Source organism: Peromyscus californicus, unplaced genomic scaffold (genome assembly GCF_007827085.1).
Source record: "Peromyscus californicus insignis strain IS unplaced genomic scaffold, ASM782708v3 Scaffold_13__1_contigs__length_99412109, whole genome shotgun sequence".
NCBI lineage: Eukaryota > Metazoa > Chordata > Mammalia > Rodentia > Cricetidae > Peromyscus > Peromyscus californicus.
This window is the reverse complement of record NW_026294424.1, coordinates 87486290-87493120: the sequence shown is the minus strand read 5'-3', so window position 1 is coordinate 87493120 and position 6831 is coordinate 87486290. Positions and strand designations below refer to the sequence as shown.

General features: G+C 42.7%; 1 non-coding gene across 1 annotated transcript; it reads right to left on the bottom strand.

The window, feature by feature from the left end:
* Positions 1–825: 825 nt before the first annotated feature.
* Positions 826–928, bottom strand: LOC128109229 (U6 spliceosomal RNA). Its single transcript, XR_008217763.1, has one exon. It is a non-coding gene; the product is annotated as a U6 spliceosomal RNA (small nuclear RNA).
* Positions 929–6831: the final 5903 nt, after the last annotated feature.

The following is a 6831-nucleotide window of genomic DNA, read 5'->3' as shown; positions in this document are numbered from 1 at the left end:
CCTCTGTAGAATATAGTGCCTTTTGGATATACACCCAGGAACATAGAGCTGGTCATACCATAGCGCTATTTTTAGTTTTTTTTGAAGAATCTCCGCATTGATTCCCACAGTGGCTATACCAATTTATACCCCCACCACTCCCAAATGACTAACAACATTGAATGAACACTTCTAAAAATATTTACTAGCCATTTTTATTTCCTGTTTAGTTTTGTGACACAGTTCTGATTGGACTGTTTTTTTCTTTTTTTGACCCTATTGCTGAAAACACTACACACTGTGGTTACAGAACATAGAGAAACCAATCTGGAAGTGACCTGAAAACATCCTTCCTGCTGACGTATCCTGCATAGTGCTGTCCAGGCTGCTGGGAGCTAAAGTCAATGGAATTGCCCAGGATGAACCCTATGTGCTGCAGTTCTGACCTTTATGCCACCGCCTGTCCAAGTATCTCCAAAGCAATGCTGTTCTTGCGTCTATGGCCTCATAGACTTGAATAGATCCATTATCATTTACTTATTTATTTACTTGTTTCTTATTTATAGATCTTTACACTAAGTTTCAGATAAGATAATTATTATATCTGTCTTCTCATATATATATGCATTTAATAGATGACTTTATGGTGGGTGTGCGTGTGTGTGTGTATATGTGTGTGTGTGTGTGTGTGTGTGCGTGTGCGTGTGTGTGCACAGTAGATGTACATTTTCACATGGTTAGTGCTTAAATGTGTATGTGTACGTGTATGCATGCATATATATGCATGTGCACATGCAGGCCAGAGGTCCATGTGGGGTGTTCCCTCGCTCTCTTGCCACCTTTGAAAATAAGATGGAATACATTATGAATTAGTGTGTCAGCCTTGCTCAGGAGCCATGCTAATCTTCCCTGTGTCATTCCAATTTTAGTATGTAAACTGCTGAAGCAAGGCCCACCTTGGTTTTTGAGAAAGGATCTCTACTGAACTCTAAGATCATCTGCTGAGGTCGACTGGGTGGCCGGTGAGCTCCAGGGATCATCCTACGTCTGCCCACACAGAGAGAGGGTAAGAAAAGCATATCTCCCCACTCAGTTTTTCTGTGGATCCTGGGGAATCTAAACTCAGGTCCTATGTGTGTACAGCGGGCACTTTATAAAATCCCCCAGATCCCTTATAATGATGTATGTAACTAATATCAGCTTTTTAAAGTGCCTGGTATTAAAAGCACTTAATTTATAAGTTAAATGGATTAGTTAGAACTGAATGAGTGGTAAGGTATTGAAGTTAATCCAAGGTCACATTGCCATGGCCTCCATGGGTACATGATTGGATCAAAATTGATCTCGTTTTTGGTTCTTCACTCTAGAGTCCCATACATGGCTATTTCAATAGGATGATCTCGCAGCCTATCTCTACTTGTGATTCAAATATTAGCTTACAGATTCTCTTCCCTATCTCCAGGTCAAATTTCCAAGAAAGATTCTGGTTGGTCAAATCAATTATCATTGTTCTTCTATAGATATTTGTGTCGGGACATTGAATGGGTTAACTGATTTCCCTTGGGACGGCAAAGAACACAAGGTAGTATCACGTGGTATCAGTAAGAATCCATGCACTAGTTCCCTCCATAAGGTGTCTGTGAGAATGGCCAACAGGCATGCTCAAGCAAGATATCCTTCTACTGGGAAGTAAGAATTTCTGCTCACGCCGGGCGGTGGTGGCGCATGCCTTTAATCCCAGCACTTGGGAGGCAGAGGCAGGCGGATCTTTGTGAGTTCAAGGCCAGCTTGGTCTAGATGAGCGAGATCCAGGAAAGGCGCAAAGCTGCACAGAGAAACCCTGTCTCGAAAAACCTAAAAAAAAATTAAAAAAAAAAAAAAAAGAATTTCTGCTCACATTAGCTTTCAGGAGATTAATTACTAGGTATACAATAAATTCTCAAATGTTATTTTTAACTCTGTGTCTTAAAAATGTCTCTCTTTCCCCTCCCCTTTTTGGAATTACAATATAATTACATCATTTACCCCTTCCCTTTCCTCCCTTCAAACCCTCCCAGGTACCCCTCCTCCCTTTCTTTCTAATTCATGTCCCCTTTTTTATTAGTTGTTGTCAAATGCACATATGTATACACACATATTTCTAAATATGATTTGTTCAGTCTGTATAATGTCACTCACGTGTATGTTTCCGTGCTGACCATTGATGTTGGACATCCAGTTGGTGTGCTCTTCCCTGGGAAAGGCTGTTTCTCCCTCTATCCGCGCTCTTTAGCTGCCTGTAGTTCTTTGTGTAGGGTCGAGGCCTCACGAGCTTTCCCCCATTCATGTCTGTTATTGTTGTCCTTGTTCTCTTCACGTTTAGGCATTCATGTTGGCGAGACTTTCAGCTATGATGCGTAAGAACCACAACAAAAACCAGTGTGGCAGGATAACCATAAAGGTGCAATAATGACACACATGCCTTGGTGGTAAACAGCAGCTCTCTAATTGGACTTAAGACCCACTTCACAGGAAGGAAATCATGCCTGGCACAAGAAACCAAGCCAACTACTCATGGCTAGTGAGGTCATGGATCTTTGAGGAGAACTTATAATCACTCATGTTCTTTAAATGGCATTTAAGTCTACTGTTTCCATTCTTGTGTTGATGCAAACTAAAACTCTCACCTCAAAACGCATAAGAGATTATTAATTCTTGAAAGAAATAAGAGTGACCATGACCTAGGAACACAGATTTAGGCTATCACAAATAACATATTCAAACATGGAAACAATTTCATGAAATTCATGTAACTATAGTTACAGGACAAAATAAAGCCACAAATCCAGGCATTTTTTTCAAACACATTAGTTGAAACATCAGTTAGGCAGCTCACAGGAAAGTGGAGAGATTCCCTATAGAGTCACAGGTACTGTCTGGTGAGATATTTGGCATTGGGGTTGGTGGAAGCCAGTGGTCAGCTGTTAATCCATTCCAAAGGGTTTCACGTTATAGTTGCAAGGATGTTAATTAGGTCAGACATGGATCTAAGGATGAAAAGCTAGCAAGAAAGCTAAAGCTAGTCAAGATAATTTGGTTCTGTTAACATTCCAACTCTCCATCAGTCAGTCTGCCTTGTAGAATCATTGTAGGGGAAAGGGGCGCAAATTCATGTGTGTGCTGGTACACAGTACCCATAGAGGCCAGAGGACAACCTTGAAATTCATTCCCTGGACACTGTCGCACTGTCCATCTTCCTTCCTTCCTTCCTTCCTTCCTTCCTTCCTTCCTTCCTTCCTTCCTTCCTTCCTTCCTTTCTTCCTTCCTTCCTTTCTTTTTTCTTTTTTCTTTCTTTCTTTCTTATTTATTTATTTTATTTTTTGAGAAAAGTTTTCTCATTGGGCCAGAACTCATGAAGAGGGCTAGGCCATCTGGCAGAGTAGTCCCAAGAAATCTGTCTGTCTCCACCACTCCAGCACTGGGATGAGAAGTGCACATCAACACACCTAGTTTTTAAAAAGGGGGTGGGGGCCAGGCGGTGGTGGCGCACACCTTTAATCCCAGCACTCGGGAGGCAGAGGCAGGCGGATCTCTGTGAGTTCGAGGCCAGCCTGGTCTCCAAAGCGAGTTCCAGGAAAGGCGCAAAGCTACACAGAGAAACCCTGTCTCGAAAAACAAAAAAAAGGGGGGGAGGGGGTTCTGGGGATTGAACACAGGGGCTATGGAGCTATCTCCTCTGATTCCCAACTGTGTAGACTCTTTAACATGAGTGTGGCTATTTTCTGAGAGCTTTGGTTCACTTTCATCCGTTAGTTTTTCCTTGAACTCTTCATGGTGCTAACATTTGTTGCATGTTATGCCTGACCCTTTTCCCACGGTGTCACATGAGTTGATACATTCACCCTCATGACACAAAATACTATTGTTATTCATGTTTAGCCATAAGAAAACTGAGGCACAAAGATCTTAGATAATTTACATGGGATTCATAAGTTGAGTAGGAATTGAAACTCAGGTAAGACAGCTTTCAAGCACCAGATTTTAACCCTAACCCATAACATCTTTCAAATATTAGTTAATGTCACTAACATTCTAATAATAAGTAATGCATGTGAATGGCCATTACATGCTGTTGGGACTTCAAACATAATACCCCAAAGTATAGTGCTTTGACATGCAGTACTTTGAGAAGGCCTCAGAAACAAGCTCTGTCCTGCTCTCTGTTTTCTCTCTCCAGTTCCCTCTTGGGTCACAGAAAGTAAAACTTCTACCCAATGAGATGGGTAATTCAACTGAGAATTCCTCTCTCCAAAGTAGCCATGAAACCCCGAGGGACTCTTTTCTATTCCTCTGCTTTTCTGTGGGAAGTGTGGTCATAAATAAATTTCTTGACCTACATACTCAAAAGGCTCCAATTCTGGAGGAGTCCCTTCTTCCCATGGCTCTTGGAATCAGGAAGAATTTGAGGATTTACTGCCTTCCTACTTGAGTTTGGTCCTGTTAGATCCCAGTCTTTCTGTCCAACCCTATTTCTCTATGACCCTTCACTCCTCTCGTCAGACATTTCCACAGCTCACTGGGTCGCTCTTTCTGACAGCTGTCACTTAACACGTTGTGTAAAATAGGCTTTTGTCTTCTGGATCTCTCTTTTTTTTTTTTTCTTAATACAGGTTATTGGCAAGGAACTTTGGCAATGCCTGAGAAAGTGGTGTATTTTTTTTTCTTTCATGATACCAAACAATGAGGTAGAAGAATATAGACATATTTCCTTCACGGTCTGTCCTCTTGTTATGAATACGCATCTGCATAAGAACTGTTGCCAGAAGCAAAGCTGTAACCCTCCCTCTCAGCACTGCCGTAGCTGTGCCCCACAGAGCTTTGATACAGTCTAACTTTGTTACTCAATGGAGTAGACCGTTCATTTTCACTGGGATTCCATCCACCTCTATCCTTGGTACACTGCTTCAGCTGTAGACACGGGAATGTCTAGTTTACTTGCTTCCAATTCAGTCATTATGGCCAGTGCACAAGCCAACATAGTGTACAGGATTCGAACGTGCCGAGCTTTTGCTTTGTGGACCGACATATTTGGTTTTAGTTTATGCTCCCTGTTCATCAGGCTTTCTGTCTTTCCAAGCACTCCTAAGAGCTGGCTGTGGTTTAGAGCTCACTAGGTATACCAACCACACTGAGGGCAGGCCTTATACCCAACAGTAGTTGCCCAACACAAAATTAACTATGGTATTTTGGGATATATATATATTATATATATATATATATATATAATATATACATATACATACATACATATATATATATGTCTCATATTGCTTTGTTCAGGCATTCTTTTTTATCCTACTGGTCTTTTGCCTGTATTTGTATTTGCTGATTTTGGGGTTTTTTTATGGGGTTTGTTTGTGTTTGTATGTGTGTGTGTATCTTTTTGTACGTCTGTTTCTTGTCCTTTTTCCTTGTTTTTTTGTTTTTTTGTTTGTTTTGTTTTATTCTGCTGTTGGTTTTGTAGGTTTTTTTGCCTCTTTGTTTTCTAAAGAGAAAAGTAGGCATGGAGTTCAAAGAGTGAGGAGGTGGGGATGATCTGGGAGGAGATGAGACTGGAGAAACTGTGATCAGAATATATTGTATGAAAAAAATTATTTTCAGTTTAAAAAAGTATCATGGTTATTTTACAAAAGAAAGAAATCAAAGTTAGTTTGGACTAAAATCCAATTTTTTGGATTTCATGATTGGTGATATCAAGAATGAGTCTCTTCCCCCATCAATAAACTTTCCCACCAATAAAATATTTATGGTCTTTTAACATATGTATTTAAATCATGGTCTTCTCCTCAACCCAAAGGTAATTACCAAAGGTGACTCTCACTCAGTGACTGACCCTGAGGACCTGACCAAATTTCTTACCTCTTTCAAGAGTACTTTAAAGACAAGTTTCAAGTTTAACCTTGCCATTATAAAATAATTCCTGTTTATCACTGTACCAGTGTTTGTGTATATGGGTAGATATTTATATGAATTGCTGTGAGATACATCTTGTTCTAAATAAGACCTTAAATTGTTAAAGAAGTTAATATACAATAAAACCATGTGCCGAGTTGTCAGAAAGAAAGAAAGAACACCTCAGAGGTCCCCTTCTGTGTGCATCTCTCCAGGAATACACCATGCAGCAGTAAGTTACCTCAATTGATTTTTCCTTTCTGCTACTCTCTTCTTGATATTCAAAATGTAGTAAATATTACTTCTAATGAAAAACAGAAAAGGAGACCCACTTGGATTCGCCCATACTTCTAATTTTTTACCTGCAGCTAAGGGAAGCAGAGCTGGCCAAGCAAGGGGCGGGCCAGGTAGGTTGGGGCTAGGGGCGGGACGGCTAGAAGGTTGAAGAAGGGGCGTGAGGATGAGGGGGCTCCAGGGGAGAGCGGGATAAGAAGGCGGGATTACGGGCTGGCCAAAGAAGGTTGGAGCTAGGGGCGGACTAGGAGCTAAGAGGGCGGGCCTAGGGGGCGGGCCGGGTAGAAGGTGGGGTTAGGGGCAGGCCTGGGGATGAGGGCGGGGCTAGGGGCTGGCCCGGTAGGAGGGCGGGGCTAGGGGCGGGCCGGGTAGAAGTTGGGGGTGGGGCAGTCCCGGAAGGAGGGCGGGGCTAGGGGCGGGCCCGGTAGGAGGGCGGGGCTAGGGGCTGGCCTGGAAAGAGGGCGGTTCTAGGGGGCAGTCCTAGAAGGAAGGCGGGGCTAGGGGCGGACCGGGTAAGGAGGCGGGGGTAGGGGCGGGCCCGATAGGAGAGCGGGGCTGGGACGGGCCGGGTAGAAGTTGGGGGTAGGGGTTGGCCTGGAAGGTGGGCCGCTTTAAGGGGCGGGACAG